The sequence below is a fragment of the Phoenix dactylifera genome, unplaced genomic scaffold (genome assembly GCF_009389715.1).
Source record: "Phoenix dactylifera cultivar Barhee BC4 unplaced genomic scaffold, palm_55x_up_171113_PBpolish2nd_filt_p 000474F, whole genome shotgun sequence".
Classification (NCBI taxonomy): Eukaryota; Viridiplantae; Streptophyta; class Magnoliopsida; order Arecales; family Arecaceae; genus Phoenix; species Phoenix dactylifera.
The window spans coordinates 230,133-247,418 of record NW_024067896.1 but is presented as its reverse complement, the minus strand read 5'-3'; positions in this window follow the sequence as shown (position 1 = coordinate 247,418).

Genomic DNA, 17,286 nt, shown 5'->3' with positions numbered 1-17,286 from the left:
AAACCAAAGAAAATATGGATTCAGCTTTTTTTTAAACAGCAAGCGGCTACCACCATGCCCACCACTTGTTGCTTGCTACCAGCACTACCATCGGATACCGTCTCCACTCACCGCCAACCATCAATGGCTGTCATCGTCGTTGCCAACCATTATTGTCTGTTACCAACTATCAGTACAATCTATCGGCCATTACCACCAATCATCACTAGCCACCACTTGCTGCTACCACCTACCAGTAACTGCATAGATTAACAATCGCTGATGACACCTCCCACTAGCCGTCACCATGGCCACTACTCACTGCTACCATCCACCACTAGTTGCACTGGCCAACCATCACTGGTAACACCTATTGTTGGCCATCACCATCGCCCAGCTGTCGTCGCCACTAGTTGTCATCAGCCATCATCACCATCATCTCTATCATCATCACCACCATCGCCAAATAAGTTTCGAGTTTTTGGTTTTGAAAAAAAAATGGCTTCAATTTTTACAAAACTGAAACCGAAAAGTAACAATCATACAACATGCTATTTGAACCAAATCAACAACCCAAGATTAATTTATCTTAGTTGATAACCCAACTATTCGATTATTTCTATTTTAATTGAAGTAGAAACGATAAATTGGAAAAGATTTGTTTGCTGGTTTGCTTCTCCTTGTTCCGCAGGACACTTTTACAAATTGGTTCCTTTCACTACCAACTAGTAATTACGAGTCGTGCCATTCCTGCTAACCGCAGCGCAACTCCCAAGCAATTCCCAAATTTGACGTGTCACCTTTCAATTCACCTATATCCTAGTGGATGATTATTTGAGTTTGGCCTTCCTCGCGTCATGCATAGATAAGATGGGGCCCGAACGGGTTCGGGCGTGCCTGGGGCCCATCGGGCTGGGTTGACTTGGTCAGGCTTTATGCTAGGTCCGAAAAAGTTAAGGCCGAGTTTGGGCTTAAATATAGAGCTCATTTGTTTTTTGGATCAGGCTCGGATATGTCATTGACCTACCCGAGCTCAAGCTCGAACAAGACCCAAATTCAAGCCCAAATCAATTTGTTTTTGTATATTGTTATTTAAAGAGAATAATGAGGAAGCGAAGGACAAATTAAAATAGGTTTAGATAATAATAATGTATCATGTATTATTTACCTGTACTATAAAAGAGAGCCCAATTTTTAGCTAGCTTATTTATTTAGAAACCAATATTATGAAATATTAAACTTCAATCAAATTCGGGCGAGATCTATTTTTGGCCCAAATGGGTAATTTAGATCGGCCTAATTAGGTTCAGGTTGGGTCTAGTCCTAGGCTCAAGTAGAGCTCGGACCTAGATTATCTACAAATTTTTGGGCCTAAGCATAGCTCAAAGCCTAAAAATAATTCGGACCAGGTTCGGGTATGGCTATGGCCCGACCCACTTTCAGCTCTATAGATAGATCGTTTGCACGTACTTGATACTTCACATACGATGATACTGGGTGTCAAAGAATAAATCCTTATGTGGTAGCAAAAAAAAAAAAAAGAAAAAGGAATAAACCCTTATGAGAGAACAGAGAGTGATCTTTTTAGTGGTACAATTGTATTTAATTGATAATGGAGAATGATAGAAATCAAATCTTTAATTGGAAGGAAGGTCAATAAAATATCCTTTAAAAGAACGTACGGGATCAATGTTTCACGACCTTTCCTTGGCTAAGATTACATGCTTTGAACTCATTGTTATACTATTAAATTTTTCATCCTTGTTGCAGTAATTCGCGTTTGGGAATCGGTTTACAATTGAAACTGAAACATTTTCTCATAGCCCAAGAGTCTATTGGGTTCAGAGGTAGCAAAGGGAAATGAAAGAGAGGAGAAGACATTCCTTATGATCTCTTCCATTTATAATCCCCTTCTTTTTATTAGGTAAATAGTTGAAGTGGTTTGTGGAAGTTATGATAATTACATAAGGTAGTTGTCACTATTTAATAGCTCCCACTTGAATCCATATAAACCCGGCATGAGCATGCTTCCATGGGTACCCAATCTTGGTTCCTAACAGAAGATATATTGAATAATTTGTTTAGTTCTCTATAGTTTTTTGTGTGGTTCCAAATTTATCTTTTAATAATTTATATTGGAGTTTCGCTTTGTTATATTTTGGAGGAAGTCCCTTCTAGGCCAAGCTCTCTTAGGTCCTTGCATGTTAGCCATTATGGTTATTTTTGGAACCTAAATTTTCTTAACAGGAACTTTACCATTTAAGATATTTGCTCTGTTACTGTAGATAAAGTATTTGTGCTCAATATTGTCATATTTAAAATAGGTTATCTTTTTTGTATGATTGATCGAAGATTTGATAAATATTTTCTTTAAAGACTTTTACTTTTGCAACGGATTATAATCAACTTTAGCTTTGTCAAAAACAATATGTTGGCTATCTAACATCATATTTAACTATTCATAACTTAGGTATATTTGTCTGCAATTAGTTTCGGCTTGTTAACTTCTGTGCCCAGATTCTATTTTTTTTGAAGTAAAGATTATTATGCTTTTCATATATTCTATTTTCAGTTAAGAGTGTTTGGTTTTTCAGTTTCCTATTCTTTTGACTAAGCTTTTTAAACTTGTCTATTAAATCATAAAAATCATCCTAAAATTCATCAAAAGTAAAATCATTCAAAAGTTCAGAATTTAACTCATGCCCATAAACTATGAGGCATAGATTGGCTATTTCTTGGATTTGCTCTTCTGAGCTCGATTCGTCATTGTCACTCCAAACAGCGACCACTGCCTTCTTTCTTTGCTTTTTCAGAGCCTTCTTCAGTAATGGGAAGTCCATTCTAAAGTGACTAGATTTCTTATACTCAAAGCATATTAGCGACTCTACTCCTCCTTAGCCAAAAGCCTTCTTCTTAATTCTTGCCTTTTTCTTATAAACCTTCTGAATCTTCTTGTAATGAGGGTCATTTCTTCATCACCCTTTATATCGTCAGATTTTCTGCTCGTATCTTCTTGTTGAACCATTGACTTGAGAGCAATAGTCCTTCTTTTTTTTGATTCACCCTCTTCTAGGTTTTGTTTTATAGTCAGCTCATGAATCATTAGTAAACCCAGCAATTCTTTTAGAGAAAGGGCGTTGAAGTCTTTTGCTTCTTGGATTGTTGACTTTGGTCTCTTATGTTCTTGGCAATGACCTAAGAATCTTTTTCACTAAATAATTGTTAGTATAAGATTTACCAAGACTTTTAACACCATTAATAATATTCATAAAATGGGTAAACATATTAGATATGGAATCACGAGACTCCATTTAAATAGCTCATAATTATGTACAAGCAAGTTGATTTTAGACTCCTTAACCTGGTTAGTCCCTTCATGAGTTACTTCCAGTCTATCCTACATTTTTTTATAGAGTAGCAAGTAGATATTCGATTAAATTCATTTGCATCTAATGAACAGTATAAAACATTTATGGCCTTAGCATTTGATGGGGGGCGAAATGGATCGTCCAGCCCATAACAAAAGGGCCGCCTAATTTCGGCCCAACAGACACCAACGCCGACCGGAAGTGTCCTCGGTCCGGCCCAGAATCAGCCCGACCTCAGACACCGCCGAAAGCTCCTTCAACCTTGGATATTCGACGACGCGCTCCCGGCCAAGCTCGGGGCACCCTCCTTATTTGCCGATGCGCCCAGGCCAAGCTTGAGGCGCCTTATTTGCCGACGTGCCCTGGCCAAGCTCGGGGCGCCTTCCTTATTCACTGATGCGCACGACCAAGCGCAAGCGCCCTCTCCAGTAATGCACTCCGACCCTCAAGCTTGGGGCGCTCCATCGAGCATACCTCAGAATCCGGGATGCTAGGCTGGCCTCAGCACCCGTCTAGCCAACCTCGCCGAACGCCTGATGCGATCTCTCGACGAGCTCGGCCTCGCCAACCACCACACCCATGTGAGTGCCTTCGCCCTCCTACGTGACCGTACATTGCAACGCCACCACGATGTGCTACTCCGGCCATATCCTGCCACGGCTGTCAAATGCCTTACAGTTTCCAAGAACGGACTCTATCGCATGCCACAATCAGACTCTGGCTGTGCGCCACTCCCACTTATGATGGAAACAAGCCATACCTCCGCCACCTAAGCGCTCTTATTGGGACTATAAAGAACCCCAACAGATAATGTGTTGCCCAAGGTGACAAGCCAAGAGGGGGGGGGGTTGAATTGGTTTCTTCTTCTTCTTTTTTTTGATGCTTTAAACGTTTTCTTAATTAAGTGCGGTGGATGCTTTCTTAAGCTATTTGAGTGAGTTAAACTAACGCAAGAGTAGAAGATGATGCAAGAGTAAATGAAAACACAAGCACAACACAAACACAACAATATATAGTGGTTCGGTGCTCTCCTTAGCACCTACGTCCACTCCCCAAGCGACCCCTTGGGAATTCACTATAATCCCGCGGATTACAGTTGGATTGTTTTCCGGGCTCACAATCCAAAAACCTTTGTTGGTTTTACGGGCTCACCAACGAACCTATACACTTGGTTTTCCGGGTTCACCAAAAACCTTTGTTGGTTTTGCGGGCTCACCAACTAACCTTTACACTTTGGTTTTCCGGGTTCACCAAAAACCTTTGTTGGTTTTGCGGGCTCACCAACGAACCTTTACAAAGTGTTTAATTAACAAAAGGAAAGATTCAAACTCCTAAATGAGCATATGAAACAATATAAGCTATAAGGAAGAGTTAGAAAGTATTTATCGCTTTGAAGTCGCTTTGCTCTTCTTTGTCAAGGATGCTTCACTCTTTAAAGGGGATGGAGCTCTTGATGCCTCTTTGAATCTGCTCAATCCCTTTCTTTGATTCTTGAATGAAGCTCTTGATGAAGAAGATTAGGGCACTTTTGTATTCTTGGGTACTCTTTGATATTCAACTCAAAAGTTATTCTCTCTGATGAATAGTGCCCCTTTAAATAGCTTCCCACCTTCTTTGGTCAAGCCCCAATGGTTAGAATTCAAAAACTAGCCGTTACTGACCTTGGGAAGGACAAAAAGTACATCTGCAGAACTAGCCGTTACTGTTCAGCCCGTGTTTGGGTCGGCTCAACCTGTCCTTGGGTCGACCCAACTTTGCCTTGGGTCGACTCAAACATTCCTTGGGTCGACCCTCTCAGAAACCACAGAAACCTCAATTTCAGCCTTCCTTCCCATGGGTCGACCCAACCATTCTTTGGGTCGACTCAAAGTCCACTTGGGTCGACTCAACTTCTTCTTGGGTCGACCCTCTCAGTAATTCCAGAGAACCAATTTCTGTCTGTCTTTCTGTCTTGCCTTTGGGTCGACCCTCTCAGGGTTTGGGTCGACTCAAGCTTGGGTCGACTCAACCACTGTTTGGGTCGACCCTCTCAGTAAATCCAGAGAGCATTCTTCAGTTATGTTTTTGAGGTTCTTCAAGGTTGGGTCGACTCATGCTTACCTTGGGTCGACCCAACTCACTGTTCATTTGTGCCATTTTTGCAGGAGTGTGCCAAATGATTTCTTGATGTGCCGAGGTTGACCCAATCAACCTTTGGGTCGACTCAATCCACACTTTGCTGCATTCTCAAGGTTAGATTCATTCAAATGAACAAGGTCATGTATCTATTTTCAATTAACCAAATATACTGAGAGTAATGAACTTATAAATGAAGTATCAATTTAACTTATAGCATACTCTAGATAATTGCTTGTTAATCATCAAAATAACACTATCATCCTCAATCTCCCCCTTTTTGATGATTACAAAATAAAGAGTATAAGTCTATTGATACTTGTTTTTTAAAATCAGTTTATAAAAGGGATTAAATTGCTGAATTTCAGCTTTTCATATATACTTGTGAAATCTCCCCCTATATCATTCAAATGTTGCCAATTTGACTTTTTGAATTGCTTCCCCTTTCATTTATAATTCATTAGCAATGAAACTTCAAAAATTGGAGATAAACTCTGAGTTTCAGGTTATGTATCGGGGTGCGAGAGGTGCGTGCCAAATTCTGAGCTTTGATGGAAATTTTTGATTTAGTCAATTTCATTGTTACAAATTGCTCCCCCTTAGATGTATAAGCTTTCTTATATGATTTTCAATTTGTTTGCCCATTTATTTCTCTTTTCTTTACATAACTTTTATCTTTATTTCTCCCCTTTTTGTTATATTTCTTTACTTCTCCCAAAATTAATACTCTTTCTTTACTTAAATTGAATACTCTTTCTTTTCTTAAATACTCTTTCTTTTCTTCTCTCCCTTTTTGTTATCATCAAAAATATATATTTGGGAAAAGATGCAATAAATAATAAACTTCAAACTTCATTGATCAAAATAGGAACATTTTCATACATTCATGTCAAAAACAAAGACAGATACAATGTTCCTTAATCAAGATTTAAAGATACATAAGATAAAAACAAGATACATAGGAGAAAAGCAAGATACATGTGAGAACTAGATATCTAGCCTAGGCTCTAAACATAGACGCTAAGATTAGCCTAGGGAGAATCTAATGGCTGGGATCTAGTCCTCATCCTCCTAGCATACGTGGCGAGGGGAGGTCGAGCCTGGTGAGACTGTGTCTGGCGTGGAGCACGACGAGCTGGATGACTCTGTGCCGATATCTCTGACTCAGCAGCCTGTGGCACAGATGGTCCATGTGTCTCTCTCTCTCTCCGGAGTGCTCCTATCTGCTGCCTCAGATCACTGATCTCAGCAGATATGACATCCAACCGGGCGTCCAATCGGCTCGTGAGCCCGTCAGTAATAGTCCTCGCCTGAGCTGTCATGAGCTCTGTCATCCTGCTCCAGAAGTCATCCGTATCTGTCGGAGGAGCGGATGACGATGGTCCAGCCTCTGAGGGTACAGTAGGATGATCCATAGGCTCCTCATCCTCATCCTCTGGTGCATCTCCCTCTGGTGCCTCACCCTGAATGCCTGCACCTGTGTGAATCCACTGCCCGTTCACTTTCTCATATCCCATGCGTATAAGTGTCCGTGCAGTGTACGTGTCAGTGTGATGCAGACTCTTGGATGCCTCCTCCTCGAGAGGTAAACCATGCTGTCTAAATATCAAAGTGAGTATCATACCATAAGGTAGTGATACCCTGTTGCTGCACATCACCTTCCTCATCTGCCTTAATATCATAGCCGGAAGATTTAGAGGAGTCCCTCGAATCATGCACTCCATAACTGCTAGATCTCGCTCTGAGATGAGATCAAATCTCCCGGTCTTCGGAAATAAAATCCTATTTATCATATTGAGCAATAACCTCATCTCAGCGGAAAGAGAACTAGCTATTACCTTCTGAGAAAAATCGAAGTTCTCGTTTTCCATGATCAATTGCAGAGCTCTCATTTTGTCTTCTGGCCTCTCCGGAGTGGCTCCTATGCAGGGTAGGTGTAGTAACTCACTCAAGCTCTCCTCGGATACACGGATCCGAACCCCTCGAACTTCTGAAACAAGCCCTCCCATACCAGTCTTGAGGAAGGCATAGAACTCTTGTACCAACCCGGGGTAGATGACCACATCTAGGGAGCAAAGATACTCCCAACCTTGTCTTTGGATCCATTCCCAAATCCGAAACCCTTCTTGATTGAAAAACTCGGAATGGATCCTTCTCCCCGTTGTAACCGGCCTCCCCGCAAATCTAGCAAGAATCACTGAGGGGGAAGGAGGAGGAGGGGCCTCCGCACGTGCCTCACGTCGTGGAGACACGGGAGATGGCTCGGTAGGTTGCCTTTCCTCCCGTTGGATCCGAGTCACTCTTCCGGATCTCTTGGCCACGGCTCGTTTGGGTCCCATTTCTCCTAGATCTTTAGGAAATCTACTGTTTGGAGGAGTTTAGTGGAGATTGGAGAGTGGGGAGTAGGTTTTTCGGAAGAAGACAAAGGGCAAACAGTGCCCTAGATGTGCTCTCAGGCCCCCTTTTAATAGTGGGGTCCCGACGTTGGGTCGACTCAAGATTTTTCTTGGGTCGACTCAACGTTGGGTCGACCCATGTTCTGGGTTGGGTCGACCCATGTGCAGAAATTTTCTTTTCTCTTTCTTTTTGCTTCTAAAAAGTTTTCCTTGCTTCCAATCCTTATAAACTCTTTATGGAACAATGATACATGAGTAAGAAATCTATAGATAACAAATTTGACTCATGTTTCATGGGATTTTTGAAATTAGAGGAATGTATCATGAGACTACTATCTCCCTTTTATATTTCTTTAATAAAAAGGATCACATATGCCTAATTCCCTCCTGAGCATACAGAATCTATCTTCACTCAATGGTTTGGTAAATATGTCGGCCAATTGTTTTTCCGTGCATATATGCTCAATACATACATTTCCATTTTGCACATGATCCCTAATAAAATGGTACCTTATTTCTATGTGTTTGGCTTTAGAGTGCTGAACTGGATTTTTAGTGAGATTGATAGCACTAGTATTATCACACTTAATAGGAATATTATCTAGTTTGACTCCATAGTCCTCTAGTTGTTGCTTGAGCCATAATACTTGAGCATAACAACTACCAGCAGCTATGTATTCAGCTTCAGCTGTGGACAGTGCCACTGAGTTCTGCTTCTTACTAAACCATGATACTAAGTTATTTCCTAAGAATTGACATGTGCCACTTGTGCTCTTCCTATCTAACTTGCATCCAGCAAAGTCAGCATCTGAATATGCAAGCAAATCTAGACAGGAGTCTCTCGAGTACCATAATCCAATGGTGGTAGTTCCTCTTAAGTATCTAAGGATTCTCTTAACAGCACTTAAATGTGACTCCTTAGGATCTGATTGGTATCTAGCACATATTCCTACACTAAATACAATGTCGGGTCTACTAGCAGTAAGATAGAGCAAGGATCCAATTAGTCCTCTATAGAGCTTAATATCAACACTTTTCCCTTTTTCATCTTTGTCTAGCTTACTAGTAGGATTCATTGGAGTGCCAATTCCCTTATGATTTTCATTCCCAAACTTCTTCAGTATTTCCTTTGTATACTTAGTTTGATGAATGAAAATGCCTTCTTTGGTTTGTTTGATTTGTAATCCTAGAAAGAAGCTTAGTTCTCCCATCAAACTCATCTCAAATTCTCCATGCATTAAATCAGCGAATTCTTTGCATAGAGTATCATTAGTGGCACCAAAGATTATGTCATCTACATATATTTGCACCACTAATAGATTTTTGTCCTTTCTTTTGATGAATAAAGTTTTATCTACATTTCCTCTACAAAAATTATTTTCAAGCAGAAATTTACTTAGTCGATCATACCAAGCCCTAGGTGCTTGCTTTAATCCATATAATGCCTTATGTAGTTTAAACACATGATTTGGCAATTCATGATTTTCAAATCCTGGAGGTTGTTCTACATATACTTCCTCCTCAATAATACCATTTAAGAATGCACTCTTCACATCCATTTGATATAATTTAAAATCCATGAAACATGCAAATGCCAGAAGCAATCTAATAGCCTCTAATCTAGCTACAGGAGCAAATGTCTCATCAAAATCTATTCCTTTTTCTTGATTGTATCCCTTAGCTACAAGTCTAGCCTTATTCCTTATAACTAATCCATTTTCATCTAATTTATTTCTAAATACCCATTTTGTTCCAATTACTGAATTATGCTTTGGTCTTTCAGTTAATGTCCATACATTACTTCTTTTAAATTGATTTAATTCCTCTTGCATGGCATTTATCCAGTTAGTATCTTTTTCAGCCTCTTCATAAGTTTTAGGTTCTAATTGTGAAACAAAAGCAAGATAATCATTTAAATTTCTAAGAGATGATCGAGTTCTTACCCCTTGAGATGGATCACCAATGATTAAATCTTTAGGATGTCCATGTGCATACCTCCATTCTTTTGGCACGTCTTGGGGTTGTGGTGGCACGCAATCATCTCCCTTATCTTGATTTGGCACGTCATCAATTTTCAACTTTTCAAAGTCGATAATTCCTGTATCATCATCAATAGTATTTTCTTTCCTAGCAGACTCACTATCAGACTCATCAAATATAATATTGACTGACTCTTCTACTACTAAGGTTCTTTTGTTGAATACTCTGTATGCCTTGCTAGATGTGGAGTATCCTAAAAAGATACCTTCATCTGACTTGGCATCAAATTTACTTAAGTCCTCCTTGCCATTATTTAAGATAAAACATCTACATCCAAACACTTTAAAATATTTTGCAGTTGGTTTCTTATTCTTCCAAAGTTCATAAGGAGTTTTCTTAGTTATAGGTCGTATTAAAACTCGATTTAGAATATGGCAAGAGGTGTTTATAGCTTCAGCCCAAAAGTACTTTGGAAGATTTGACTCGCACAACATTGTGCGTGCCATTTCTGCCAATGTCCTATTTTTCCTTTCAACAACCCCATTTTGTTGAGGCGTTCTAGGTGCTGAAAATTGATGTGATATTCCATTTTTAGTGCAAAATTCCTCGAAGTGTTGATTTTCAAATTCAGTACCATGATCACTTCGAATGGCTACTAAGGTGAGTTTCTTTTCATTTATGATTTTATTATATAGTTTCAAAAATTCTGAAAATGCTTCATTCTTATGTGCCAAAAATGAAACCCATGTATACCTTGAAAAATCATCAACAATAACTAGTCCATATTTCTTTCCTCCTAGACTTGTAGTTCTAGTAGGTCCAAATAAATCCATGTGTATGAGTTCAAATGGTCTAGTTGTTGATACTACGTTTTTCGATTTGAAAGATGACTTAGTTTGTTTTCCCAATGAACATGGTCCACATATTTTGTCCTTTTCAAAAATCAATTTTGGCACATCCTTTATTAATTCCTTCTTAACTAGTTTTGATATTAATTCCATACTAGCATGTCCTAATCTTCGATGCCAAAGCCAACTAGTTTCAATTTTCTTTTCTTCATTAGTAATTAAGCATAAACCATTTTTCTTGCCTAACTCATGAAGATCTACTAAGTAAATATTTCTTTGCCTTTGTCCTACAAGTACAATGCTATTATCTTTAGGATTTGTGATTATGCATACAGATGCTTCAAATGTAACTTTAAATCCTTTATCACAAAATTGACTTATGCTAAGAAGGTTATGTTTCAAACCCTTAACTAATAAAACATTTTCTATAAAAATAGATGGAGCAATGAAAATTTTACCCTTTCCAATGATATACCCTTTACCATTGTCTCCATAGGTCACTACTCCACCTTTCTTTGGTTCCAAGGTGACAAATCGATCTTCGTCACCGGTCATGTGTCTTGAACAGCCACTATCTAGATACCATCGTTTTTCCATTTTATCAGCTGCAAGACACACCTGCAAACAAGATCAAGAAGAACCTTTAGGTACCCAAGCTAAGTTGGGTCCTTTAGGGTTAGTACTCCATGTTCCTTTTGGAACCCAAACTTTCTTGAATTTTATCTTTTGATTATTACTTGATCTGTTTTGACTAGACTTTCTAAAATTACATTTATATGCTCTATGTCCTATCTTATTACAACAATAACAAGTAATAATTTTCCTTTTAGCTTTTACAAAAATATTCTTTAAGAGTTTTTGTTTCCTATTTGTTCTATACCCTAAACCGGCCTTATCATATACAGCTTTTTGGCTATCAAGAATCAAGTTTAATTTGGTAGAACTAAGAGTAAATCTATCTACCAAAGACTTATATTTTTCAGCATCTTCTTTTAGCTTGACATTTTCAGTAATTAGATTTTTGGTTTCATTTTCAAGTTTCCTACTTAATGTTTCATAGTTATGAGACAGTTTTATCTTATCTTTAATGAGAGATTGATTTTCTTCTTTTAGAGCTTTATTTTTATTAATTACTTTCTTATGTTCTTCCATGAGTTCTAAGAATGCATCATGCAATTCATCAACAGTAAAATCACAGTCAAGTTCAGAATCTACCTCATCGTCATTGGCCATATGACATATTTGGGCCGTGTCTTGATGATCTTCGTCCTCCGAACTTGATTCCTCACTTTCACTCCAATCGGCCATAAAATTCTTCTTTTTCAACTTTCTTGCCATCCTTTTCAAATCTGGGCAATCTATCTTATAATGCCCGGGTTTGTTACACTCATAGCAAATGGGAGTCTCCTTTTCTTTTTCCTTATCCTTAACCTTTTCTTTGCTTGAGTTACCTTTAAGAAAGGATTTCTTTTTATGGAACTTATTCTTACCTCTCATGAATCTTCTGAATTTTCTCCCAAGCACTGCCATCCCTTCTTCATCAATATCTTCATCATCATCTGAATCTTCCGATTCAGTTTGTTGTCTAGGGGTGGTAGTCTTTAGGGCAATGGGTTTTCTTCTCTTGACCTCATCTTCTGAATTTTGCCTCATTGTCAACTCATGGGTCATGAGAGATCCTAGGAGCTCCTCTAACTGCAGTGTGTTGAGGTCCTTTGCCTCTTGAATAGCGGTTACCTTGGCCTCCCAATTCCTTGGTAGAGACCTGAGAATTTTACGTACCAAATCAGAGTTAGAATAAGACTTTCCTAAACTTTTAAGCCCATTTATAATATCAGTAAAACGAGTAAACATATCAGTTATGGACTCAGTAGATTCCATTTTAAACAGTTCATACTTGTGTACTAATATGTTTATCTTGGACTCCTTAACTTGATTGGTCCCTTAATGTGTGACCTCAAGTCTATCCCAAATTTCTTTGGCGGTGGTGCAAGTGGATATTCTATTAAATTCATTTACATCTAAAGAGCAGTAAAGTGTATTTACAGCTTTTGCATTTAACTGTGCTAATCTTCTATCACTTTCATTCCAATCCATTTCTGGTTTGGGTATGATAGTGCCATCTATGTTAAGTGTGGGTATGTGAGGTCCTCTAGTGATGATTTGCCACAGTTCATAGTCCGAAGCTTGAATGAATATCCTCATTCTAGCTTTCCAATATGTGTAGTTTGTGCCATTAAATAGAGGTGGTCTATTTGTGGATTGCCCCTCACTCATTGCACATCCCACTTGGGTTGTCATGATCTTTAACTCTTGATTGTTAGATCAATGAGCACTATTAGAGCACCTCGCTCTGATACCACTTGTTGCCCAAGGTGACAAGCCAAGAGGGGGGGGGGGGTGAATTGGTTTCTTCTTCTTCTTTTTTTTGATGCTTTAAACGTTTTCTTAATTAAGTACGGTGGATGCTTTCTTAAGCTATTTGAGTGAGTTAAACTAACGCAAGAGTAGAAGATGATGCAAGAGTAAATGAAAACACAAGCACAACACAAACACAACAATATATAGTGGTTCGGTGCTCTCCTTAGCACCTACGTCCACTCCCCAAGCGACCCCTTGGGAATTCACTATAATCCCGCGGATTACAGTTGGATTGTTTTCCGGGCTCACAATCCAAAAACCTTTGTTGGTTTTACGGGCTCACCAACGAACCTATACACTTGGTTTTCCGGATTCACCAAAAACCTTTGTTGGTTTTGCGGGCTCACCAACTAACCTTTACACTTTGGTTTTCCGGGTTCACCAAAAACCTTTGTTGGTTTTGCGGGCTCACCAACGAACCTTTACAAAGTGTTTAATTAACAAAAGGAAAGATTCAAACTCCTAAATGAGCATATGAAACAATATAAGCTACAAGGAAGAGTTAGAAAGTATTTATCGCTTTGAAGTCGCTTTGCTCTTCTTTGTCAAGGATGCTTCACTCTTTAAAGGGGATGGAGCTCTTGATGCCTCTTTGAATCTGCTCAATCCCTTTCTTTGATTCTTGAATGAAGCTCTTGATGAAGAAGATTGGGGCACTTTTGTATTCTTGGGTACTCTTTGATATTCAACTCAAAAGTTATTCTCTCTGATGAATAGTGCCCCTTTAAATAGCTTCCCACCTTCTTTGGTCAAGCCCCAATGGTTAGAATTCAAAAACTAGTCGTTACTGACCTTGGGAAGGACAAAAAGTACATCTGCAGAACTAGCCGTTACTGTTCAGCCCGTGTTTGGGTCGGCTCAACCTGTCCTTGGGTCGACGCAACTTTGCCTTGGGTCGACTCAAACATTCCTTGGGTCGACCCTCTCAGAAACCACAGAAACCTCAATTTCAGCCTTCCTTCCCATGGGTCGACCCAACCATTCTTTGGGTCGACTCAAAGTCCACTTGGGTCGACTCAACTTCTTCTTGGGTCGACCCTCTCAGTAATTCCAGAGAACCAATTTCTGTCTGTCTTTCTGTCTTGCCTTTGGGTCGACCCTCTCAAGGTTTGGGTCGACTCAAGCTTGGGTCGACTCAACCACTGTTTGGGTCGACCCTCTCAGTAAATCCAGAGAGCATTCTTCAGTTATGTTTTTGAGGTTCTTCAAGGTTGGGTCGACTCATGCTTACCTTGGGTCGACCCAACTCACTGTTCATTTGTGCCATTTTTGCAGGAGTGTGCCAAATGATTTCTTGATGTGCCGAGGTTGACCCAATCAACCTTTGGATCGACTCAATCCACACTTTGCTGCATTCTCAAGGTTAGATTCATTCAAATGAACAAGGTCATGTATCTATTTTCAATTAACCAAATATACTGAGAGTAATGAACTTATAAATGAAGTATCAATTTAACTTATAGCATACTCTAGATAATTGCTTGTTAATCATCAAAATAACACTATCATCCTCATAATGCCTAAGAAACTTTTGGCTGGATCTACAAAACTCCACACTAACTTGATCTTCGGAGGGCCCTCACCAAAAACCCCGGTGAGGCTTTGTGCAGGTACACCGTCGATCCCAAGAGGTGGCTCTCCTCGTCTTCCTCTGCACACCGACAGCTCCCCCGACTCCTCCGGCATGGTCACCCTCGGGCCAGATTTGAACCACAACAGCATTCAATTGTGCTATTTACTTATCAAATTCATCCCATTCTTCTTTGGGTTTGGAAAAAGACACACTATCAGAGGTCCATTTACTATGACATTCCACATATTGTAATCAAGTGCTTGAATAAAAATGCGCATGTATGAGCAAAACATCATCCACATATAAGACAAGAAAGATAAATTTACTCCCACTGACCTTAAGGTATATGCAGTGATTCACTTTATTTTTCACAAATTCAAGAGAACTCATGGTGTCATCAAACTTAAGATACCATTGTCTTGATGCCTACTCAAGACTATAAATGGATTTCGTAAGTCTGCATACTATATCCTTCTTGCCACTTTCAACCAAACCTTCTGGTTAATTCATGTAGAGTTCTTCATGAACATCATTTAGAAAAGCTATCTTAACATCCATCTGATAAAACTCTAGGTCAAAATGGGCTACTAGTGCCATAATTACTATGAAAGAATCCTTATAAGATATCAGAGAAAAAATCTCATTGTAATTGCCATCCTTTTGAGTGAATCCTATTGCAACCAGTCTGGCCTTGTAGCATTCAATATTACCATTAGAGCCTTCTTGGTTTACACCTTATAGGTTTAAACCCCTCTGGTAATTCCACAAGATTCTATACTTTATTGCTAGCCATGGACTGCATCTCATCACGCATAACTTCAAGCCACTATTTTTGACTGAAAACTTGCAATAGCCTAATCATATAAGACTGTATCAACCACATGACCAATATAGTCATTCTTACCTAAATGATCACATAATCATTAAGAATGACAAGTCTCCATTCTCTATGTGATCTTCTTATTGATATTTCATTAACTGGCTTTGGAAGTGCTATTATCGGTTCAGTTGTCTGTTGCTATTCTCCTACTGTTCCTTCAACAAAATGAAATATGACCTTTTATAGACAACACGAACAGGAACAAAAACTTATCTTTCCTCTAATGTCACATCTCCAGTATGAGAACATCTGTGATCATCCATATTAGACTTTAGAAGACTAGAGTGGATAGACTCAACAATCTCCATGCCTCCGTCAGGGCAGAAGAATCTGCATCCTTTAGAATTATTTGGATAGCTAATGGAATAACAACAAATGGTTCTAAGTCCAAACTTATTTTCTAATAGATTACAAATTTTGACTTTTGTAGAGAAGCCCCAAATATGAAAGTGATTAATATTGGACTTTCTTCCAATCCACAACTCAAAAGGCGTCTTGGAAACTGTCTTACTAGGATATACATAGCGGTCTTTAAGACCTTACCCCAAAAATATCATGATAGCACTGACTCATCATGCTTCTAACAATATCCTTAAGAGCTTGATTACGCCTCTCAACCACACCTTTTGCTTAGGGGTTCCAGGCATAGTGTATTGAGCATCTATCCCACACTCCAACAAATACTTAGCAAAGGGTCCCATTTATTGGCCAAATTTATCATGTCACCACCACAATCAGAACTCACCACCTTAATTATCTTTCCACACTACTTTTCAACCTTAGTTTTTTTAAAATTTTAAACTTATCTAGTGCTTTGAATTTTTTACTTGAGAAGGTTGTCCCACATCCATAGCGAGAAAAAATTATCAATAAAAGTAATGAAATACCTACTACCATAAATAGCAAGATCTAGGGGTCTTCTTATATTTGTATGAATGAGTTCTAAAAGTTCATTACTACATGTGGACTCCTTTCTTTCAGATTTGGTAAATTTGTCCATAAGATAGTCAACATAAATATAAAAATTACCAAAGTCAAGCGAAGGCAGAATTTCATCATCAATTAACCTTTGAATCCTCTCTTTTTAAAAAAATGTGACCCAATCGCTTATGCCACAATATAAAGAATTTATCCTTAGCCAACCGCATTTTAGAAACAATACCATTTGCATGCATAGTTTTTTTTTTTTCTTCATGACCCTCTTTTATAGAAGAAGCACTTGAGAGCTTTTATAATAGCAGCTTGTGGGCCTCCGGGATTCTAATTTTTACTCCAAAATTGTGAGTCTAACCATTCCTTTTGAAACCATTACCATTTTTTTATTATGTTGGGGACCCTTATGGCATTATTATACACCACATTATCACTCTCACCCTTTTTCCTAAGATATTTTTCCTTTCTGTTGAACACAAACAGAAATGAATTCATTCACATTCCATTTATAGTTCTGCATATTATATGTAGTTTTAAGCTGACTAAATTGCACAAGGAGAGAATTAAAAGGTTGATGCACAAGAAAAATATTAGGAATAGGGATGCCAAGACTATTGAGCTTGGATGCAATACCTTCTAATTTCATGATGCAAGACCTAACATCATCAGTACCATCATACCTTATATTGATTAATTTATCTATTAGCTTTCTAGCCTCAGACTTATCATATTCTACATACCTCTTACTTATGGCATCAAAGAATTGCCTAGCATTATCATTGTTAGGTATAGC